This window comes from Vicugna pacos, chromosome 11, assembly GCF_048564905.1.
Source record: "Vicugna pacos chromosome 11, VicPac4, whole genome shotgun sequence".
Lineage (NCBI taxonomy): Eukaryota > Metazoa > Chordata > Mammalia > Artiodactyla > Camelidae > Vicugna > Vicugna pacos.
This window is the reverse complement of record NC_132997.1, coordinates 4,331,239-4,356,614: the sequence shown is the minus strand read 5'-3', so window position 1 is coordinate 4,356,614 and position 25,376 is coordinate 4,331,239. Positions and strand designations below refer to the sequence as shown.

The 25,376-nt window shown below is 39.7% G+C and overlaps 1 long non-coding RNA gene across 1 annotated transcript in view; it reads left to right on the top strand.

The window, feature by feature from the left end:
- The window catches only part of LOC140699126 (uncharacterized), a 28,580-nt gene extending 12,869 nt beyond the window's left edge, over window positions 1-15,711 (top strand). The window contains exon 4 of the long non-coding RNA XR_012077131.1: window positions 15,617-15,711. This is a non-coding gene — a long non-coding RNA (uncharacterized lncRNA). The remainder of the gene's footprint in view (window positions 1-15,616) is intronic.
- The last annotated feature ends 9,665 nt before the right edge of the window (window positions 15,712-25,376 follow it).

Genomic DNA, 25,376 nt, shown 5'->3' with positions numbered 1-25,376 from the left:
TTTCATTGATGGTTCTTTCAGGGGATTTCTCTTTCTCTTTTAATTGGGAATACTTCCTCTGCTTCTTCAACTGCTCATATCTCTCTGGCACTGTGGCTTAAGGAGTATCAGTTATCTATTGTGGCCCTTAAAGGGGTTTATTTTTTTATCTATCTAAGGCCTATGCTGGAATAAAACTTAAAAATGAGAGAGAGAAATAGAATTTTAAAAGAATGGAGGAAAAGAAGGTTTGAAGACAGTGTATAATCAATAATAGAAGAGCAAGTTGAAGAAGAATAGGAATCGAGTTGAGATGTCTTTTTAAAACCTTAACAAAAAGAAGAAAGAAATCAAAACACAGTATTTAAAACCTGTGAATAATCAATAACAGATCAAATCCAAGAGAATTAAAAATGAAATGAGAATTGTAAACATATAGAACTGTTTAAAAAGTAAAGATTAAAAAGCTCATAGAAAATAAAACAGGTATAAAAAGATTTTAAAAACAAAGATGTGTTCTCCTAGAGACTGAACGCTCTTAATGGTTTTATTGAGAGGTCTTTGTGTCTTCGCCCTGTTTCATGAACTCAGCTTGCTCTGTTGGCCCCCTGGTCTGTGCTGCTCACAGTGTCCATTGGCAAGAAGATTGCACCCCTCCAACACTGGGTCAGGTGCTGCTCTCCTTCGCGGTGGACAGGTGGGTCACTCCCCGTCCGGATGCCACAGTCAGTGCTGTGTAAGTTGCTCCATAGGTGGGCTAAGCTTCAAGAATAACAGGTTTATGGAGATATAATTCACATACCATAAAATGCAGCCTTTGAAAGTGTGCATTAGGGTTTTATGTACATTTCAGGGTTGTGTAGCCATCACCCCCAAAAGGAACCAGTACCCTTTAGTAAGTCAGTCCCTAACCTTCCTTTCCCTTAGCCCTCAACAGCCACCACTCTACTTTCTGCCTCTAAGGGTTTGCCTGTTCTAGGCATTTCATATAAGTAGAACCATACAGTATGCTGCCTTTTTTGATTAATGTCTTTCATGTAGTGTGACATTGTCAAGGCTCATCCATCGTGTAGCATATATCAATATCCAAATTCCTTTTTGTATTCAAATAATATGCCATAGTTATAAATACACCACATTGCTTATCCATCCATCAGTTGATGATGAATAATTCTGCTGTAAATGCTCATGGACAAGTTTTTGTGTGAACACATATTTCCACTTCTCTTCAGGATATATCAAAAAATGGAATTGCTGGGATGTATTCTACTTTTAACATTTTGAGGAATTGCTAATATAGCTTTTAAAGTGACTGAAGCATTGTATATTTCCAGAAGTAATGTATGAGGAGTCCAGTTTCTCCACATCCTCATCTACACTTTTTATTACTGGGTTTATAGATTCATATTTATATATCATATATCATATATATTTGTCATCCTAGTTGGTATGAAGTGGTATGTCATTGTGATTTTGATTTCTGTTTCCCTAATGCCTACTGATGTTGAACATCTTTTTATGTGCTTAGTTCCCATTCGTATGTCTTCTTTGGAGAAACATCTATTTAAATTCTTTGCCCATTTTAATTATATTTGTCTTTGTATTGTCATGTTTTAAGTCTTCTTTGTCTATTCTGGATAAAAGTCCCTTATCAGGGAAAATTTTGGAAATATTTTCATCCATCCTGTGGATTGTCTTCTTACTTTCTTGATGAAGTCCTTTGAAGCACAGAAGTTTTTAATTTTACTGAAGTCCAGTTTACTTGATTTTTTTTCTTTTGTTGTTTGTGCTTTTGGTGTCATATATTACAAGTATTTATAATCCAAAGTCCTGAAGATTTTCTCATTGTTCATTTTCTATATGTTTTATAGTTTCAGGTCTGTGATTTATTTTGAGTTAATTTCCATAAATGGTGTTAAGATAAAAGTTCAGTTTTCTTTCTTTCCAGGTGTATGTACAGGTGTCCCAACATCATTTTTGTAAAGATTATTTTTCCCCATTGGATTGTCATGGCACCTTTGTCAAAAATTAAATGGCTGGGTGTAAGCCTTTGTTTATGGTCTCTTAGTTCTTTTCTCTCAATCTATTTTTCTGTCCTTTCTGCAAGTACCACACTGTATGGATCACAGTTTTGTTAGTGAGTTTTGAATTTGGAAATTTCAAAACTTTGTTCTTTTTCAAGATTGTTTTGACTATTTTGGGTATCTTGCATTTCCATATTAGTTTTAGGATCAGCTTGTTCATTTCTGCCAAAAAGCCAGAGCTGCATTGAATGTATAGGTCATTTTGAGGACAATGGCCATCCTAAAAATAATAAGACTTCTGATCCATGAACATGGAAGAGCTTTCCATTTATTTTAGGTCATTTTTAACTTCTATCACTAGTATTTTAGTTTTCAATATACAAGTTTCAGATATTTTTCTCAGTATTCCACATATTTTTCTTAATATTACTAATTATTTTATTCTTTTTGATGCTATAGTAAATGAAAAGGTTTCCTTCATTTTATTTTTAGATTATTCACTGCTGTTGAATAGAAATGTAATTACTTTTTATATATTCATTTGTGTCTTAAAATTTTTGTCAGACTGGGTTATTAATTCTAAGAGGATTTTTTTTCTTTTCTATTTTTCCTTTGTGGATTCCTTGTGATTTCAATATATAATATCATGTCATCTGGAATCAAAACAGTTTTATTTCTTTCTTTCTAATCTAGAGGCTTTATTTTCTTTGATTGGTTTGACTAGAACTTCTAGTACAATGTTGATTTTGGGAGGGAATAATTCAGTGCTTCTGCATTATGTATGATCTTTGCTTCAGGTTTTTCATAGATGTTCTCTGTCAGGTTGAGGAAGTTCTCTTCTATTCCTAGTTTTTATCCATTATTCTATTAATATGGTGTATTAAATGAATAGACTTTTGTATGTTGTACTGCCTTTGCATACCTGGATACATCCCACTTAATGGTGGTCTATTTTATATGTTACTGTTTTGGATTTGCTTCTATTCTGTTGAGGATTTTTGCATTTATATTCATAAGAGATAGTCTTTAGTTTTCTTGTGATGCCTTTGTCTGGTTTTCGTATCAGTGTGATACTAGTCTCATTGAATGAATTGGGAAGTGTGCCCACCTCTTTATTTTCAGACGAATTTGTGAAGCATTTTTTGTTTGTTTTTGTTTTTGTTTTTTCTTTAAGTAGTTGATGGAATTCACCAGCAAAGCCATACGGGCCTAGCATTTCTTTGTGTGAATGTTTTGGATTGCTATTTCAGTCACTACTTACTGTAGGATTATTTGAGTTTTCTATTTCTCCTTGAATTAGCTTCAGTCATTTATGTCCTTCTAGGAATTTATCCATTTCATTTACATTATCTCATTTATTGGCTATATAATTATCCATGGTATTCCCTTATATTCCTTGTTATCTTTGTAAGGGCAGTAGTGACATCCTTCCTTTCATTTCTCATTTTAGTAATTTGAATCTTCTTTTCTTTTAGTACTAGATAAAATTTGTCAATTTTATTGATCTTTTCAAAGAACCAACTATTCCTTTTGTTGATTATTCTCTGTTGTTCATCTATTGTCTATTCCATTTATTTCTGCCTTTAGTATTTTGATTAGAATGTTTAATTCATTTACATCAATGTAATTTCTTATCAGATTGAAGTTACAACTGCTGTCTACTTTCTATATGTCTTTTTTTCCCATTCCTCAATTACTACACATTTTTGTACAAAGTAAGCATTTTCAAGTGTGCCATTTTAATTTGTTTATTTTATCTTTTTCTTCTCCTCTTCCTACTCTTCCTCCTCCTCCTTCTCTTCCATTGCCCTGGAGATTATAATTAACATCTTGTTTTAAAGCAATCTAGTTCACATGAATACCAACTTAATTTCAACAGTACACAAAAACTTTGCTTTGGTATCAGTCTTTTCCCTCCCCCTCCTCATGCTGTCACTGTCATACAAATTGCACCTTTATGCATTTATAAGCTCATCTACACAGTTTCATAAGTATTGTTTTATGCAGTTGTCCTTTACATCAAATAGAACAAAACATTTACATGTAATACTCGATTTATACTGTTTTATTTTTTTACTCATGTAGTAGTGCTCTTTATTTTTCAGGCGAGTGTCCTTTCATTTACACCTGCTGGACTATCCTTAGTATTTCTTGTAGGGCAGGCCTGCTAGCAATGGATTCTTTCAGATTTTGTTTTTGTAGGAGTGTCTTAATTTCTACTTTAATTTTTTTAAAGAATCATTTTGCTGGCTATAAAATACTTGGTGACAGTCTTTTCCTTTTATCTCTTTGACGATACCATCCACTGCCTTCTGGTCTCCATGGTTTTTGATGAGAAATCAACTGTCTTACTGAGGAGCCTTTCTATACGTTGAGCCACTTTTCTCTTTCGGCTGTCAAGATACTTTATTCTTGTCTTTTGACACACTGAATCTGATGTGCCTATTTTAGATGTCTCTAAGTTTATACCACATGGAGTTTGTTGAGCTGCTGGGATGTACAAATTAATATTTTCATCAAATTTGGGAAGTTTTCAGCCATTATTTCTTTATATATTCTTTCTGCCCCTTTATTCTCTCCCTCCTTCTGGCGCTCCCATTATGTGTGTATTGGTATTGTTGATGGTGTCCCACCTATCTCTGACACAGTGTTCATTTTTTTTTCATTCCTTTTTCTTTCTGTTCCACAGACAGGGAAATCTCAGTAGTTTTAATTTAACTGACTTTTTCTTCAACAAGTTCATATCTACAGAGAAACCACTTATTGAAGTTTTTATTTTAGTCATTATATTTGTATCTCTAGAATTTCTAGTTGGTTTTTATTATAAATTTTATTTATTGTTATTCTCTGTACAATGAGATGAGCACATAATTTAATCCTTTAGGCATGGTTTCTGTTAGTATTTTGAACATATGTGTAATTGCTTATTTATGTCTTTGTCTAGTAAGTCCAGTGTCTGGGCTACCTCAGGGAGTTTCTGTTGACTACTTTTTCCCCGTCTGTTATGACCAAACTTTTCTGTTTCTTTGTACATCTTGTAATTTTCTGTTGAAAGCTGGACATTTAAAATATTACAATGTGGCAGATCTGAAAGCCTGATTTTCCTCATCTCCAGGGTTTATCATTGCTTTCATTGTCATTGCTGCTGCTGCTATTTATTTAGTTACTTTCCTGAACAAATTCTGTAAAGTCTGTTTTCTTTATCATGCATGACCATGAGATCAGTGTGTGTGAAGAAAGCCTAGTTGTCATCACTGTAGTAATGATTGGACAGTGATTTCTTTCAATGCCTGGAGACAATCATTTGAGCTGTTGCCAGGTGGCTGTGTGTCCACGTGCTGAGGGATGCCCTCAGCACCGGCATGCAGTCAGCAGCTCTTCCGTATCCTTTAGTTCTTGCTTATGCAGAATCTCAAGTTCAGCCAGAGTTGAAGGCTTAGGATTTTCTCAGATCTTTCCTTGCCATGTGCCACACATGTATATTGCCTTCTACAATTCTCAGAATTTTTTGGAGCTTTTTAACCCTACCTTCACCCCCAGAACGTCTCATTACTCAATTTTGCCTTCTAAGTTTCCTAGTCAGCACGTAGTTAGCCTCTACTGGTCCCACTGCCTCAGGCAGTTGTAATGTTAGATACTCACTGCTGATTGTTTCCCACACACACTCTGGGGACAGGCTGTTTGCACAGCATGAGTTTGTGACAGGTCACATAGTGACAGCTCTCTGGGGGCGGATTTTTTGGGTAACTTTAAATAACTTCTGCCCCTACCTTGATTGTGAGACTATTGCTTATAAAGGCCACCATTTAGGTGAGGATACAGGGATGGGGTAGATCAAGTTACAATGCCTCAAAACTCACTATCTTTATGGAGATTTAGCTGGGTTTTTTTTTCTCAAATAAAGACTCCCCGGATTGCTGGAAGTGTTGGTTTAATTTCCAGAGTTCTACAGAGGTTAATTTTGACAAATTTTACAAAGCCATTGTCATTGCTTCATAGAGGAGTAAGTTTTCCAAGATATTTACTCAGATATTCTAGAAGTGTATCCCATTTGCATTTGTGTTTAACTGAGTTACTTGCAAGACTAACTAATTCTACAGCTCCAGCCCCATTCACATAAGAGTCCACCTGCATGGATTCTCCTACAGCAGTGTACAACCTGTTGTCAGACTGTTGTTTTTCTTATTAAAGTGTAGGGGTATTTAAAAATATGCTCATGAATAGCCTTTTGTCATTTTTACACGTTACAAAACTTCCACTAGTCTGTAGCTATTTTTTCCCCTCACTTATCGTTTCTTTAATGAAGTTCTCACTTTTAAGGATTTTCAGTATAGCAGTTTGTGGATGCTGATCACACGGGTGAGGCATTTAACTACTGTCTAAACCTCAGCCTTTGCTCTGATTCACTGTCTGGAACATCTGAACACATCTACTGAACCCCATATACCAATGGATGCTGACAGACCTAATTAAAAAATGCTTTTTAAGTAAAGCAAAAAATATTAACTTTGACACTGGAAACGACAAATCTCAAATTTCCTAGCTGATCTTGCTTTCTGTGATCATGAGCTACATCATGTTTTTAGAGCCGACAGGCATATTGAACTACTGATTTTATTTCATTGGATTTTAGAATGCAGAACACATTTCAGGCCCACTTATAGCACCATATGTGTATCTTAAAGGATATGTACATATGATGATGTCTTTATTATAAGTACCTTATTTTATTTTAAGTACCTACTGCTGTGCACCTCATTAAGGAAAGCTTGAAACTGCAGTACTGAAATTTTTCATACCACCATCATCCCATAGCATCTCTTTTGCACTTAGATGTTGTGTGGCAGAGTATTTTTCTGCTCCCTAGAAATGATCAATGTTGAAGGGGAAAAAAAAACCCTCCTCAAATAAATGTACTCCAAATCACACACTTATCTGAACGATGGCCACCATTTTAGTCCATAGTCCACACCAATCCATCTACTCATACTGACTCAGAGTACTCAACATAGACAATCCACCCCTGAATTCAGGGTCCTCAACACATGTTCTATCCCCTCCCCATTCCTTGTTGATTCTGACCTACTTTTGTCCAGCGTGTCCTGCCAGTCTCTTTGCTACTTGACTGCACTTTTTAATTTTTACCTTTGAGTTCCAGGCTGCGCCTAGTGATTTCCAGAGAAACGCCAGACACTTGGCTCATCAGGAGGGGCGGTGAGGATTTCAGAAAGCTGTTAAACTAACTCACTTTCAGATCAGTGAGTGGCTGTTGTGCGCATTCCTTCTAGATCTCTGCCATGCCGGCTGCATCCACCCCAGCAAAATAACGTAGCTCCTCCAACCACCTCTGCCTCCATTCATCTGGGTTTCTGCTTTCAGTGACACTCAGATGCTGCTGATGGGCATTATATCTATATATATTTTTAATTGAAGTATAGTCAGTTACAATGTGTCAATTTCTGATGTACAGCACAATGTTCCAGTCCTTCATATTCACATATATATGTACGAATTCCTTTTCATATTTTTTTACTAAAGTTTATTACAAGATATTAAATATTGTTCCTGTGCTATACAGAAGAAATTTAGTTTTTTAGCTATTTTTATATATAGTAGTTAATATTTGCAAATCTCAATCTCTGATGGGCATTTTTAAAGCCACATCTGGAACCCTTGTTGCAGAAGTGTCTGAGAAATATATTTTCGACCTCATAGACTTTTGGTTAGGAAGTTGGAATAAAGGCTGACCTGGCTCACCTAACTTGTCTGCCTTTGTGAGTAAAGAGGTCTGGAGTTTCAAGTCCCAATGAAATGTCCCAGCCCTTCAGTAGCAGACTCTTAAAGCTACCAAAATGCTCCCGTCTACCAGAGCATGACTTGTCCTTAGACACTGCTGGACATAACCACCGATGTTGTCTAAGGCATCGTCTTCATCTGGTGCACACTTTCTTTAGATGTGTAATATCCTGATTAACAGGACAAGCTAGTTTGGATTCCCAAGGCCACAGGCAGCCTTCTGCCTGACTTTGGAGTATATATAGTCCTCTCTCAGATCAGCTAGAGCTGTCTGGTGTGTGGTTTCCCAGAGAATGTGGGTGCAGTGGTCCCCACCAGAGTCCTACCAGTTGTTTTATTGCAGGAAGAGAGAGAGTAAAAGAGACAGAACAGGAAGTTCTTGTCCAGCCTCAAACACAGTCACCCCCTCCCAGGGCTCTTGCTCTGGGACACACAGCAGTGCAGGTCAGCAGCAATGTGGCCCTGGTGTACTCCAAAACATGGTGTGGTTTTACTGGGCTATCTGTGTCTTTCATGGGCCCTGCAAAGTTCTCGGCTTTGTGAAATGGGGAACTAAGGAACTCCCACCCATGGCTGTAACTCCCAGGGTTTGCACCCTTACGGGTTTTGAGGATTTGCTGGCAACTCATTCTTTTTCACTGGGTCATTTCTCGGTTACACCTGCAGTCCTGTACTTCCTTATCAGAACTGCTCCTTACGTTCGGGATTTAGTGAAAGATGCCATTTTAGCCTGTAAGTTCATGTTCAGGGAGGAGGAGGAAGAAGCACAGATCAGAATTGCTGTTTTGCTTTTTTTTATTATTGTTTTCATAAGCCGTCTCCTGTTGTCGAATGGACACTGAGCAAATGAATGACTGTTACACTCCCATTTGAAAGATGAGAAAAACGACACTCAGGGAGAGGAGGCAAACTTCCTGAGTTTCCAAAGACCAAAAGGGATGAGCACAGAATAAGATCCCTGCAAATTTCTTGTCTGTCATTTGCCTTTAGGTCAATGACAGAGTGCCGTGTGTAGCAGTAAAGTTGTAACGTGCTTTTAAAAGGGTGCAGATGTTCTTGTTTTGTTTATAAAATCACAGTGTTTTGTCTGAGACTCTGAAAAAGAGAAATGGGTTAGTAAATGTTGGTTTCTCATCCTTGGTCCTTCCTCCCCTTCACAGATATGGACCCTTCCATCTGTAGCAGGAATAAGACAGCCCCAGCCTTCCCGTCTCATGAGATCAGTTCTCATTCATTTCATTCCTGCCCACCAGTAGGTGATAAAGCACAGCGAGATTTTCATGTCCTGCTTCACTGATTCTTGTGAAATTAGGTGTTTGAAAAGGGAAGCTGCTTTTTTTTATATAAAGTGCAGTAATTTTCCTAGCAGAGAAGGAATTTGAGGATTTTCTTCATTGAAAATCAATAGAGATTTCAAGAGCATCTGTATTTCTGATGCATAGATTAAAATGACAAAATCTAGAGGGATTACCGAAACACAAGGAAGATACCAAAAGTGTCTTTAAAGAGCTTTTCTAAGACTGGGCTTTTAAAGAGACTGTTAGTTGACAGAGACCCTCTTCTCACCCATAGTCCCTCTCCTTAGGTTGGAAAGGGCCAGCACTTCCCATGTGTGCAGTTCTGGTGCTTCAAGTGAGTTGTAGGGTAGGGCGGTGCACGTGGTGCTCCCTTCAGTTTGTCCATCCTAAGTAACCCCTGGCAGTCAGAGGGCGAGTGTTTTGCAACGACGTGAACCATTCACCATGCTCTCCGTGGTGTGTGCTCATCTCAGCTCATCCAGGCTCAGGTGATGGCAGAGCAGAGAGTGGTGGCAAGAGGTCAGCCATGAGTAGCAGGAAGCAACTGGAGTCAGCTGGGGCCCAAGTGGCTAGGAGTTCCAGGTTGAATTCCCAGGACTTCCCACAGCTCATTCATTCAGCTAATACTTCTCCAGCACCTGTCATGTGCTGGTGCTTCTTTGTGAACAGAACCAAATCCCTGTCCTCATGAAGATGACATTCTAGTGGACATAAGAAATGATAAACGCAGAAGCAGATCCAGGTCAGGACACATGAGTGCTGTCTACTTTGGAGTGCACAAGGTGAGATCCTTTGGGAAGGAATGTATGATACAGGAAAATGTGGGGGAGAGGATGGCCGTATCCCAGGTCTTATTTGGGTCCCTGTGATGCACCTCGTGATGTGTGGGTCCTTGGTTTGCACAGGAACGAATCCAAGAGAGAGCCACAATTCAGTAAATGTAGATTTACTCAGAGAGATATATACTCCACAGACAGAGTGCGCTGTTTCAGAAGGCAAGAGAAAGGCCATGAGGCGTGAGGGTTGGGTGCTCCAGTTTAAAGTAAAAGTAGATACACACTCCACAGACAGAGTGTGGGCTGTCTCCCTCAGCAGAGAGAGCAGCCACGAGGTGTGGTTGTTAGTTTTTATGCACTCAGTATCTTCATATGCTAATAAGTGGGAGGAATATTCCAACCGCTTTGGGGAAGGTGTTGCGATTACCAGAAATTGGGCCACCACTCACCCTTTGACCTTTCATGGTCAGCCTTGAACCTGTCCTGGCACCTGTAGGAGTGCCATTTAGCATCCTGCTGTATTTCAGTGAGTGTGTATTGAAGCTCAAGATCTACTGGGAGTTGACTTTTCCACCGTCTCGGTGCTAATGGCTGTGCCATTCTTTTAATGTCTGTGCCCTGCCCCCTTCCCTCCTGTCTCATGAAGGAGCTCTGGACTGATTGCACAATTGCAGAGCAGGGGACAGAGTGGAAAGAACTTTATAAGTGGAAGGTGGAAGGCAGTGTTGGTAGTAGAATTCTCAAGTCAATTATAAAGTAAGGGTCTTCTGTTTGCTGGGGGTACCTGGTGTCACATTAGGGAGCTGTGAGCCTTGGGGACTTCAGTGAGTGGGTGTCTCACTGTGTATATTGTGTTGCTTCTTAGGCGTCCCGAGGACAGTTGGCTTATAGGTGACCCATTCACTCAAGCAGGGGTCTCTTTGGGGATTTTCTGCACTTGAGGCTAACATGGGTCACATGGGGGGCAGGACCGGCCAGTCACAGCTTGGTCCACAGTCACCTAGTGCCCTCGCGGCTTTTATCCCATGGATGTGTCACCTCCCCCTCGAAGGGGACAAGGGCACAAGTGGTGGGGCAGCTTCTCAGTGGTGGAGGCATTGCTCTCCAGACCCAACACTCAACAGCATGGACCCCTGGTGTTGGCCACAGTCTTGGCTAGATGAGGCTGTTGGGTAGCTGAGCTCATGAGACGTGGGTGCCATGCTTCCACTCTCACCAAGAGCTCTACTTTTGAAGGTTCTGGTCAGACAGCCACAAATACTCCCTAGCCCATAAACAAAGAACTGTCCCTTTCACTCGGGGAAGGGCACACAGAAGGAGAACGGATCATCCGGAGAGCAGGAGAGGCCAAATCAGTCCTGCCATCAGGGGTCTGACAGACGAGCAAGCTCAGTTCCTCTTACTAGTTGTTTACTTGGGGGATCTGGGGTATTTTGGTGACCTGCAAGTGTCAGGAAATAGTACACGAGGGCTTTGTAGATTTTCTGGTCCGGTGTTAACTCACCCCATTGTAGCTGTTGTGCAAGGAAACAAAACTTGGTGGACAACAGGCCATGGCCCCTGCTCCCTGGTGGAGCCAGGAGATTACAATGTTAAGAATGACTGCGGGGGCATCATTTCTATGTTGAGAGGCCAGATGGCCTTACATATCTCTCATGCTGGATGTCTAAGTCGCAAAGGGAAACTGGATTTCATCCAGCTCTCCAGCCAAGGAGGAGACCACAAGTGGCCTCCCCCACCAACTGTGAGCTCTTTGCCTCCACTGACAGCAGCATCTATAGCAAAAACCTGGGCTGCCACCTGCGTTTCCATGTAAACATCCGAGTAGCCACAGCAATGGCCTCGTGAGCGATGGTGTGCCCAAGGAAGCGCTGTGTGGGACGGAGGGAGGAGTGCCGGGGTCAGACACCGGGCAGGCGGGCAGGCAGTGAGGGCATCTGTGCAGCGCAGGTGCCATGGAACTGAGCCAAAGGGAGGCTGGTTTTGGAGCAGGGAGCCTGGGCAGTGCCGTGTTGTTCGTAAGAAGATCCTGGGCTCTGGATCCAAGAAGTCATTGGCTTGATTCCTGATCCCAACCCTCATCTTGGGCAAATGTTTGAAGCTTTCTGTGACTCTGTTTCTTGGTGTCCTAAATGGGGACAATAGTAGCAATTACCTCTGAGAGTCAGGAGCGCCTTTATAGATGTCATTTCATTACACTCACAGCAGCCCACGAGCACGGTGCTAGGTCCCCCGTTTTACACGTGGCAGACGAGTAACTTAATCAGTAATCACGCAGCTAAGAATGGTCATAATCAGCATTTGAATTTGATCCCTGTGTCCAGATAATTTCTATTCTCACTGAGTATTACTGGAAAACTAGTAAAGTCAGAACAAACACTGCTGGGAAGTGGGTGCTTGAAATATGTTTGTCGTCTTCGCTATTGGGGAGTTTTGAGTTCACATTCCTCACAGCACTTCCGAGGCTCCCTGCGTCTCCGGCTGCCCCTGGTGGGGTCTACAGGGCTCTGGGCAGCTTCTCCTTGTTCTCTAACCCCAAGGCTCTCTGCTCTCTGCAGGTTGATTCTCAACCCTGACTGCTCGGTAGAGCTAATGTCTAAAAACAAAAAAAGGTGGGGACGGTATGGCTCAGTGGTAGAGCACGTGCTTAGCATGCAAGAGGTCCTGGGTTCAATTCCCAGTACCTCCATTAAAATAAATAAAGCTCAATACTCCCCACAAAAAGGAAAGAAGTATTTAAAAAATAATAAACAGTACAAAGGCCCCACTCCAGGCTGTGGTGCACTATTTTTGAAAGGCTCCCAAATTCTTCCCATATGCAGGAGGGTGAGAGCTATCCCTATACACCTCTTGTGAGCTTGTCCACTCACACCCATTAGCCTCTTGAAACAGAAAAACTACTTGGCTCAGCCTAGAACTTTCTCCCGATTTCTAGACTTTTATTTGCCTACTGCACATCTCTCCTGGAGCACACAGGCACCCAGCCAGAACTGAATCAGTTGTCTCCTCTCATGACTTGCCCCTCTTCCTGCCCTTCTTTTTTTTTAATTTTTTATTCATTTATAATCATTTTACAATGTTGTGTCAAATTCCAGTGTTCAGCACAATTTTTCAGTCATTCATGGACATATACACACTCATTGTCACAATTTTTCTCTGTGATTTATCATAACATTTTGTGTATATTTCCCTGTGCTATACAGTATAATCTCATTTATCTATTGTACAATTTTGAAATCCCGGTCTATCCCTTCCCACCCTCTAACCCCCTGGTAACCACAAGTCTGTATTCTCTGTCCATGAGTCTATTTCTGTCCTGTATTTATGCTTTGTTTTTGTTTGTTTGTTTGTTTTTGTTTTTTAGATTCCACATATGAGCGATCTCATATGGTACTTTTCTTTCTCTTTCTGGCTTACTTCACTTAGAATGACATTCTCCAGGAGCATCCATGTTGCTGCAAATGACATTATGTTGTCGGTTTTTATGGCTGAGTAGTATTCCATTGTATAAATATACCACATCTTCTTTATCCAGTCACCTGTTGATGGACATTTAGGCTGTTTCCATGTTTTGGCTATTGTAAATAGTGCTGCTATGAACATTGGAGTGCAGGTGTCATCCTGAAGTAGATTTCCTTCTGGATTCAAGCCCAAGAGTGGGATTCCTGGGCCATATGGTAAGTCTATTCCTAGTCTTTTGAGGAATCTCCACACTGTTTTCCACAGTGGCTGCACCAAACTGCATTCCCACCAGCAGTGCAGGAGGGTTCCCCTTTCTCCACAGCCTCTCCAGCATATGTCATTTTTGGATTTTTGAATGACGGCCATTCTGACTGGTGTGAGGTGATACCTCATTGTAGTTTTGATTTGCATTTCTCTGATGATTAGTGATATTGAACATTTTTTCATGTGCTTTTTGATCATTTGAATGTCTTCCTTGGAGAATTGCTTGTTTAGGTCTTCTGCCCATTTTTGGATTGGGTTGTTTATTTTCCTCTTATTGAGTCATATGAGCTGCCTATAAATTTTGGAGATCAAGCCTTTGTCGGTTTCTCTTGCAAAAATTTTCTCCCATTCCATAGGTTTTCTTCTTGTTTTATTTCTGGTTTCCTTTGCTCTGCAGAAGCTTGTAAGTTTCATTAGGTCCCATTTGTTTATTCTTGCTTTTATTTCTTCTAGGAGAAAATTTTTGCAATGTATGTCAGATAATGTTTTGCCTATGTTTTCCTCTAGGAGGTTCTTGCCCTTCTTATTTCACAGAATGGCACTATTATTTAGACACTGCCAAAGCCAGAAAGCTGGCCGGCATCTTTGACCTCTTCCTGCCCTTCCATCACACCTGTGGCCAATCCGTCCACCTGCTGAAATGTTTTCTTCTCTCTCCTCCTGGCAGGGCCTCAGCAGGACTTCACATGAACCTGCCAGTAGTCCTCCCTGACACTATCTTGTCTCTTTCTAGATCACTTTGCATGTCTCCTCTACCTTGGAGGCACACAGAGTCCTTTGTGATGTGCACCTGTGATCTCTCCACCTGGTTGCCTCATCTGCCTCCCACACCCTGTGCTCGCTTGTAGACTATTTGCAGTTCCTGGAAGGGACCTGGCTTTGTTTGGCCTCCCTCCTTTGCATGCACAACTCCCCAGGGAGAAATGGCCTTAACATTATACGTTCACCTGATCACTTCTAGGGCATCTCAGATCTCACAACTGTGGTTCCCTCCTCTGGGAGAGCCTTGGCTACAGTTCTGGCTCTCTGCCCCGAGCACCCTCTGCTGACTGTTATCCAAGCCCTCTTTACACGCCTTCTCAGCCATCACTTCATGATGAGTCCTGTGCACCTAGGAGCTCCCGGAAGCAGGGACTGTGTCTTTTTCCTCTTTATTCTCAGAGCATTGTAGAGACTCAGGTATAACGGTGGAGGGCACAGTGGTTATTCTGCAATTTCTCTAGAGTTGGAGCCTAGGGGTAACAGTCTGTTGGGAAGAAGGGCTTAGGGGATTTACCCTGAAGCCACATTTTCAATTAACATTTCATGTTGTTTTTGTCTACTATTTAAACTTACGAGTCTTAAAACACAATGACGATTTCTAAAAATTACTTTACCGATGATTGAGAAAAATGGCAGTTTTCCATACTTAAGAATATTATTTTAAGTTTGTGTGACTGGGGTGGTGGAAAATAGAAATGCAAGGGCTACTAAAGCATTCTCATCCCCTTCCCCACCCTCAGGTCCTTTGGACAGAAGAGACAGAGGGATGTGAGGAGAAGGCTTGGAGGGTGCACCGTGCAGTGCTTTTAAATTGTGACAGTTACTTGTGCTTTTTTTTACTTTTTTTAATGGAGGTAATGGGGCTTGAACCCAGGACCTTGTACATGCTTAGCACGTGCTCTATCACTGAGTTATACCCACCCTTCCCCCCGATATTTGTGTTTTTAGAGGGCATAATGTGCTGGTAGCAGGTACTTTAGCGTCAGACACAGTCACCTGCCTCTGACCATCACGTTAATACCTTTCCCTTGAGCTAGAGAGCTAGTCTGTTTCCAAAAGTTCAATAAATTATCTACATATTCTTTTTTCTTAAAAAAGGTATTAACTCATTTTTTTCTTTAGTATCGCCTATAAATAAAATGTGATTTTATTAACCATTTACCAAAGTGTTAAGTGTAATAAATATTAAGTACAGATTTCTGAAGCATCAGTCATCACTGAAGATCCACATTCTGCTGTTCTGTCTCTCTGTTAGTCACCTTACTTTTGGAGTTCTGGAAGCGGCGCCAGGCAGAACTTGAGTACAAATGGGACACGGTTGAGCAGGAAGAACAAGTCCGGCCAGAATAGGAGGCGCGGTGTCCCCATGTGGATATAGATGAGATTACCCAGGAAAAGCGGGCGCTGTTTAGATGCACTTGAGTCTGTTTACTTCTGGACTTGTCAGCCTTGGCTGCATGTTGGAATCACCAGGGGACCTTAAAAAATGTTGGTGCCTGGATTCCATCACTGCAAACTCTGATGGTACTTAGTGGCCTCCGGTGCATTCTGGCATAGGGAAGTTTTTAAAGCTCCTCTGGTTATTCTAATGTGCAGCCAAGTTGAAGAAGCACTGCCTGGAATGGTGGACACAGAAGAGAAATGAGGTCCTTCCTTCATATTAACTGTAAAAAGGGGGAAAAGAAAAAGACTGGTAAAACTGTATATGAAAAGAGGCATTGATTTGTATCCTTTCATAACACCAATAAAAAATGCAAAATATAAATTAGCTGCAATGACATAGATGTAGAAGGAAAGACAAATTGGTTTTTATAGTTGACTCCCATTTTTTTACATGCGCCTTCATTATTGAGGCCTCCTTTTCATCGTAGACTAGGTGCCCCTTTGTCTTGAACTAAGTCCCGGTCACTGCTCCCCCTTCCTATTGGGATGTGCACAAAGAAGCATGGCTCTCATCCTAAAGTCAGAGAAAGGGTAGAGGAAGCAGGGAAACATATGTTGAGGTGCCATCAGTGTTTGAGCAGTGTTTGACCTAGTCATTTTACATAATTGGAAATGTAAATTTATTGCTGCCACTCCTGCTGCAAAATTAAAAAAGTAAAACTGTATATCTTTGTATCAACATTCCAGAGCTATGAAAAGATGATTTTTGAGTCATTTGTATTATTGCTTCTTTCCATCAGCTGAGATAATTTAGAGCTGATGGTGCTTGCAGTCAGCAGCAGCAGGAGAGTAGGTTGTGAGCATGAATAACTCTTGGGGAAAAAATGCTTTTACTAGGAGTATCTGAAAATGTCTCCAAATATAGATTTAATAAATTGAATCACAGATCTACAGAATGTTGGCACTGAAAAGATATGGAGGGAGCAAGTCAAACTCCTCTTTTTATAAATGGAAAAAAATGAGGTTCAGCTACCAATAGAAAGTGACATTTGTCTTTTACAATGTAATAAGCTTCTAATAATCCCCATTATGAATAGTTCCCATTGTTTACAACTGAAGATGGGTGTAAAAGCATATGTTGGTGAAAGACTGTACATTCAGAGATGAAAGCTGAATCTTAGACAAAATTAGATGTTCATAATGCTTTTGAGTCCTGAAAAACAAAAACTTATCATATTGACAGCATACAAAAAATACTGAAGAAAAGTTTTTTGGTCATTTAAACTGCCAAGTTTAAATTTAAATTTGCAAGCTAATAAGTTTAAATTTTCATTGGAACATGCTTGTTGAAAAATTGAAGATGAAGACTCATTTAACTTTATCGTTCTTCCTTATTTAAAAAATTGCCTTATTATTTTTTTTTTAGTTTCTTATTTGAAGTATTTTACTTTACTTGTGAAAGCATGCTCCATTGTTTAGAGAGGCCAGCGTTGTGGTAGTGAGATCTTGGGAATGAAGTTGCCTAAATTCATATTTGAACACAGCAGCTTGCTTCCTGCGTGATCTTGGACAACTTAACTTCTCTGTGCCATAGTTTCCTATAAAATATGAATAAGAGTGTTGCTTCTTCATGACAGTGGTAAGGACGGGTCGAAGTAATGTATAGAATCTACTTGGAAGGCTTCCTGGCACAGAGGAAGGGCCATGTACTTAGTTACAGCTATTATTATACTATATCTGGTTTTATAATCCAGTTAAATCTTGATTCTTACTGATTTCATCTCTTAAAAAATTCTAAATATAAACTCTAAAATGGAAACTCTTCAACTTCATATTTGTAGCTAATTAACACATAAAGCTCAACCAAGAAACACACAGTGGACACCAGTTAGCTGCAGACACCTGTGATACTTTCTGTCCTGCACAGACTCTAAGCTGTCACTACCTTCACTTCTGAAATCAAAGGCAAGCTAAGGAATAGAGCTTTAAATCTTGGCCTCGTCAGGTGCTCAGACCATGGCAGGGAAACAGTTTACTGTTCACATGTGCATTTTCAAAAACTAGTATTTAAACGAACACTGTACATATTTTGTTGTGTGTTTGACATCATTAACAGGAAAGAAAAGGAACAAAAAACAGGAAAAAACCCATGCATTCACAAACAAGGAGGCTATGTCTTAAAATTTTTTTTTATATTATTTTTAGGATTTAGTGACCAGTTAGGAGAAATATCATTTCATTGTTGTAATCCCTTGATTGACTAAACTTGTTTTTTAATTAGGAAGAAGAGCGTGTTCCCTTTACCACCTGGGGATAGTGTATACATATAACCCTTTGTGCAAGTGCTCTTTTGCTGGGTAAGAACCTGCCACAGACTTTTAAAATCTAATGTGAAATGCTGAGAAAACTGAAAGTCAAGCTGGGAACTATGTAGTCTCATAGAGAAAACTTTTTCCAGAGAACATCTGAGCCAACGCAGGGCACCGCTCTGGAGGTTCCACAGTCTCTTCTGCTCACAGTGCTTTCCCAATTCTTTTCACCTCATTTGTTCAAATCAGATCAGTGGTTTAGGATTCTCCAGGGTCTGATTAAGAGACCAGATGGAGGCATTAAGATTTCTAAAATTTTCCAAGTGTAACAACCAAGGTAAAATGTCTAAGAATAGCCTAACAAAAGGATAGTAGGAACTATCAAAAAATAAAAGTAAAAACTACTGAAAGATATAAAAGGTGCTTTAATCACACGATTCTAGATTAAAAGACCATATCTCCAAAATATCAGAAGTTATAAAATTGATTTGGGTTTATTGTGAATAAAATCATATTAGTAATATAATAATTAATAAGATAATGAGAGTTTTACTAGTTCAAGAATAGCCAGATTAGAAAATAGGGCAGGAAGTCCAGATATGGGCTCTGATATCAATAATAATTTAATATAAGAGATGGAAGGCATTACAAATCAGGGAGATAAATAAAGGTTATTCAGTGAATGGAACACTTGTTAGCTACTTGGGGGGAAAAGAAAAGATTGAAATCATACAGTGAACCATATATTGTGATAAATTCCAGAAACATTTAAAAAGTAACACAATTAGAAAAAAAACTAGAAATAAATATGGATGAGTATACAACCTCTAGATGAACAGTAAGTTTCAGAGGAAAGTATACAAAGATTTCCATGCATCAGAGCATCCTAATTTTAAACAAAACACCAGAGAATGTTATTTGTTTACAAATCCAACAAGGGGCTAATTCCTTCAATACATAGAAAGTTCAGAACACTTCAAAGGTAATATCAAAATATCTCAGAAGCGTAGAAGGCAGAGAAGATGAACACACATTCACAAAAGAAAAAATTGATGGCACACTTCAATGGTAATTCACTCAGTGCACATCAAAATGAAATAGTTTTCCACCTCTCAAGTGACACAGCTCTGTTTATGGGGATGAAATGCCAGTGATCACCAATCCCATGCCTAGGTTACTGGATAATTTTTGTGAAGTATGGTTGATTTACAATGCTGTGTTAATTTCTGGTGTACTTCTCAAGCCTTCTTAGAAAGCAGTCTGGCAGTTGATATCGAGTCAAAAATATTCATATGTTTTAATCCACTAATTCAGCTTTGAAAAACTTTTAATCAGGAATTATTTCAAAATGGCAGGGAAAAGTCAGTATGGTTGCAAGTCACAGACATACTTTTATATGTGTATATATATATATATAAAATCTCAGCCAAAATATTCTTCCAACTCTTCACAAAGTAGAATAGTATGCAGTCATGAAAAAGTGTGTCCATGAAAATATTTTATGACATGTCAAAGTGTTATGCTTATGATAGATTGGAGAATTAAATTAATATATAAAATGATTTGTAATATACAAACAATGCACCGTTCTGAAGGAATTATGTCTATAGGTCGAAGCATTATTCTTATATTATTTTTTATTCATTTTCAGAGTTGGAGTCTTTTGATTGTAGGTGACAAAATCAATCTCCAATGTGTTTAAACGACAACCAAAAAATGAGGATCCATGGGATTTATTGGTTCCTGTAAATGAAAACCTCAGGTCTGAGGTCTGGCTTCAGTCAAGGAGAGATACCCTAGCCCAGATGATGTCAAGGGCTGCTTTTGTCCTGTCTTCATTCTGTGTCCAAAGATGTCTCAGCATGATGCTTCTAGGCACGCAGCATCCCAGATCATCCATCCAAACCAAGACAGGTCTCTTTTGGCAGCTTCCTCTCTTGATAGAGGAAGCTTATGATTCACATGGGCATCAGCATGTATCTCCTCACATAATAGTGGCTCTTCCTGAGTTATTTGTCAATTCTCCAATCATGTGCGAGGCCAATAGAATGAGGGGTATTATTTGTCTTAAACCAACTGAGATCTACTTCTGGTGCTTCAGAAAGAGTGGGTCAATCGAGGTTAAATCACAGGACTAAAAACAAAAGGGAGGTTATTTATCCTAAAGCCAGTTCTGGGTCCTCTTCTAAGACTGGGGACAGATCCAGGACAGCAGTTCTGTCCACTACTGAGCACTTTCAAATTTTCTTTAATGAGCAAATGTTAAATTTATGATCAGAAAAGATGATAAGTAAGAAGAAACTTGACGAAGGGGAATGGAAAGCTTTCCTGTTTCTTAAGAAATAGTGAACCCATTAAGTGCTTGGAAGAAAAATGGAAATGTGTCAAGTTTGTAAAAGTTCTGAAATGAATTAGAATTGATTTTACAGACCATGTAGGAGACAGTGATATACAGTTAGTGTGTCTTTGGGCTGTTTGAGTATTTCAGTACTTTCACTTAATAGCTGCTTCATTTGGGGCAAATTGCAACATCTCCACGTGGCTCTATTTCCACATCTGTAAAAGAGATATAATATTACCTTCCCCACAGGGTGATTGTGAGGATTTTTAAAAATAGATGTGTGCTGAAGCAATAGTAAGCATTTAAGCATTCTTAAATATTATGTTTACTTAATACATAATTAAAAAATTATTATGCAAGCTTTTAAAAAATGCTTACTATTTAAATGACCTATATGTGCTGTACAAGAGAGGAAGGCTTAATATACCTTCTATAATACATTTTTCTCAGCCTTAACTAATTTTCACATTTAATCACACACACACCAAAAAGTTATTCCTTTCACAAGCATGAAGACTTAACTGTGAAGAAAAGGACGATGAAAGAGAGTAGAGGAGAAAATAAAATGCTTTCTCTACAAACTGATGGCTTAAAAACTAAGAAAAACACCTTTTTAAGACTTTGGTCACCGTATTCATAGCTTATACTTAGGTAGAGTTTTTCACATGCCTGCGGTTAATGTTCCAATTGTTTTCACAATTAGTAAATAATTGACTCATCACAATAGTCCTATAAATTGCTATTCTTATCCCCCCATTATATGGGTGAGGAGATTGAAGCCCCTAGAGGTTAAGAAGTTTGCACAAGGCCGGACAGCTAGCATCGGAGCTGGGATCCAGATGCAGGAGTGTGGCTCCAGGAGGGGCTTTTAAACACTCCCACTGCTCTCCCCTGCAGGTGCAAGCCAGCCGCCCGCTGTTACTGTAAATAACATGATGTGGTTCACTTAGTCCTGAAATTCACATTCTTTGTAGCTTTCTCTCTGGGGCAGCCAGCAGGAGCAGCCAGGGACACTGAGTACATGCTTCTGGACTATGACCAAGAACGTAGATGGAAGGAAAACTGTTTAAAAATGGGATCTTTAATGTGCATTCTTCAGTGGCCAGAAAAAAACCTGCCTAGTGAGGAACTGAAACCCTATTAGCCACGTGCAAATTAGGCTTCAGACACCCCCGCTGCCCTTGGGTCCACACAGTCAGAACTACAGTGGATCAGGGACATGAAACTTGTGCAAATGCAGGGAGTAGGAATACCTGCCATTTTAAGATCTCAAGGAGTATGAAAAGCATATGAAGCTTTCATCAGCAGAGACCTGCTGTCACTTCCACTCTTTCCCTCAGGGCATGTCCACAGCTTCACTGGTTCTATTCAGAATGAAGACGACAGCTAGCACCTGCTGACCCCTGAATCAGTGATAGGTTCTCCCTTGAAAGGAAGCATATCCCCTTCATGGGTTACAACTAGTTCATAACCTAAGTAATTCTACAGATGTAGAAGGGATACTTTCATTGGTTCTGCTATCACAGACTTCCCTCCAAAAGAACATGCCACCAGTTACCCCATTTTCACCCATTAAAATATACTTAACAGGCTTCCTTCTTTAGTGCAGTTTTAGGTTTACAGAAAAATTCACAGAAAGTGGAGTTCCCATATATTCCCTATGCCCTGCACACAGCTGCTCCTGCTGCCAGCGTGTTACATTAGTGGATGCACTCATTCTTTTTGACATCTTCCATCCCTCCTCCACTAAAATTTAACATGCCTGATATTCACGTCTCTTATGGCATTTACGTGCGATTTATATCACTTCTCACGTTTATGTGAAGTTTACAACACATGCATGTTTTCTGTTTAAGCTGGGTTGGGGGCAAGTTTTCTGTGTAAAAATACGATCATTTGTGAGTCTCATGCTGCTGGGTTTTTGGGTTGTCAGGTCCTGTTGACCGTTGCTTCAGTTATTTGGATAATTGTCTACGGACTTTCAGTGTTCATTGCATTTTCTGCAAAACTTCCCAAGAACCTGAATGGAACAGACCCAATCCAAAAGTACCTGACTGTGCAGGTGGGCCATGCCCATCACTGCTTCCCTCATCAGTTTTATCATCATGGTGACCCTGAACGCCATATATGAGAAAGTGGCAATCATGATGACTGACTCTGGTAAGCTCCTCCAGCAGCTGAGATAATTTCTACACCAGTTTTAGAACCAGGTCAAAAGAGAGACTATCTTTTAGGCACTTCAATTGCAGTACATTATAGTCTTTAGTTAACTTCAAGTGCAAACCTATTTTCTCTAGCCTATATGAGAAGTGAATTAGCTCCATTTTTGCATTAGTAAAAGGGACAAAGGAAGCTTTAGAATGTCCAAGCTCTGGGTAAATATGTCAGTGCTTAATAATAATTTCAATTACATTAGATAATGTACCCTACTGTTGAAAGTAAATAGTCTCTGTATTGCAAATAAGTGGAAGAGGGTCGTGGCTCCAGTGGCAGATTTGCTTGTGCGTTACGGAGAGGATAAGTAATTACACTGTTATGTGTCTTCCCCCCATGCTTTTCCTGTTAGTGTAGCTCCATTCTCATCAGCTGTGGCTTCTATAATAAATGTTTCTTCTCTCTGGCTTGTATCCCACCCAGCAGCTTAGCAGCCTAAGTTAAGTGCTTCCCACACATTGCATGTGGCTGGGTGATTCTCCCAGTGGTCTGCTCAGTGGTCATATTCTGAAAATACTAAGACCAATTCAAATTCTGAACTAGGAGGATGACCCGTTTTATGTTCCCCAAATGCTTCTAGCAAGTTGCCCCGTGTTTTGTTTGTCTTCTTCAATAGTCCTACCTTACTGCCGTTCAGGGAGACAAGAGAATATTATTTAGCAGGATGTTTAGAAGTAGCTTTCTTTCAAATAACACCTGACAGAGGACAGTTCTTGCCCATTGGATACTGTTGTGCTTATAAATTTTAAGGAACGGGTGATTTTTTTTTTTGCCTTGTGGGATATTGCGTTCTTAGTGGGAGAAACTCTTACAACAATGTGTACAGTTGGACTTAACATAGTGGATATGTTAAGAAATTCAAAACAGCTGATATGAAAACAGTGTGAATTGTGTGTGTATATAAATATATATATAATATATAATATATAATTGTGTGTGTATATAAATATATATATTTATATACATATTTATTGTGTTAACTCATGTGTCCGTGGCTTTGATTAGGGTCTCAAAGCCGTTCACAGTTTTACAGACTTACCTTTTCTTTATTCTAGCTGCAGAGCTCCGAAGGACCAGACTGACTATGAGAACAACCCAGCCATGAAGGTGTTCTTGTTCCATTTTGTCAACTACTACTCCTCGTGTTTCTACATCACATTCTTTAAGGGCAGATTTGTGACTTATCCGTGAGATCTGGTGTATTGCCTGTAACAATACAGAAATGAAGAGGTGTGAATACAGCTTTGTGTTCTGACAGTCTAACCTGTTTCAGGTTTTCTCTTAGTTGCCCAATGAGGAGTGTCTTTACTCTCTGTTCCTTAGATTTTTTTTAGGCATAAAATAATGACTTTATTTCATGTTAGAGCTATCTAAAATTTAGATGAGATTTTCTTTCTAATATTCCAGTGTGACCCAAGTGGCTGTCTCCTTGAACTGATGACACAGCTGACAATAATCATGGGAGGACAGTCCATCTGGAATAACATAAAAGAAGTGTTACTTCCGTGAGTACTCAGTCATGTGATCTTGGGGTGAGAATGGCTCACCCACCCACGTCATTTTCCTGCGTGCCCATCTCTAGAACAGGGGAGACTCTCTGCTTATTAAAGCTCTCCAGATAAGATGATCCAGCCAACATTATAAACGTATCTGCTGTTTAATAATTATGTTTAAATACCTTCCTTTTTATGTTTAACATAAATCCTCAAGTGCTATAGTCTCTGCTTATTAGCACATCACTGGGGACTGACTGATCAGAGCCCATTGAGAGATGGCCCTTTTTGGGGCCATGAACTAAGTTTTCCTACAACTTCCTGCAAATTTCTCCTCCTTTTATATATGCATTTAAAAATCCATAACAGGAATTTGTTGAGTGCCTAGTATGTGCTAGTCACTGTATTAAATGTTGTACAAATATGTATGTGTGCGTGTGTGTGTGTGTACAATTTAATCACCCAAAGAATCCTTATTCTTATCTTCCTTTTGTAAATGAAGATCCTGTGGCTTAAAGAGGGTAACTGATTTGCCCAAGCTCTCATTGCCAATAAGAGACCACTGTGGGACTCAGATGTAAGACCCTATCTCTCTGAATCCAGGTTCTTCTAAGAACAGAGACTCTCTTAGGGTCCGAAGGCACAGGGTTACATAATGTTTTAAGAGACACTTGTCTAAAATAATAACAACAGAGGTTTTGACTTACTGTTCTCTTCCTAAAAATGAGAAAAGCAGATGTTAGCAAAGGTCACACTGTCCTTTTGATTTTCACATAAGCACAATCCCACATCAAAGTGGACTGTCCAGTGTTATCTGCAATTTCTGAACATTTCAAGAAGCTTACTGTATTCGCTTTCTGTTGCTGTTGTAACTAGTATCCCCAAACATCATGGTAGTAGGAAGAAAAAAGAAAAAGTCTCCACTAAACAACACAAATTTAACCTTGTAGGGTTCTTGAACACAGAAGCCTGCTGAAGTCAAAGTGTTGGCACGGCTGTTTCTGAAGGCCTCAGGGGAACCTGTATCTTTGACTTTTCTGTCTTCCAGAGGCCACCTGCGTCTCTTGGCCTGTGACCTCTTTTCTCTATCTCAAGGTCAGCATGGTTGTGTGCCTCTGACTCTGATCCTGTGGTCAGATCTCCTGTCCTCTCTCCCCTCTTCTGCCTCCTTCTTCCTCCTTTAACGACCCTGGTGATTACACTGGGCCCACATCTATAATCCAGCTGGTCTCTCTTAGAGTTGACTGGTTAGCAACCTTAACCACATCTGCAACC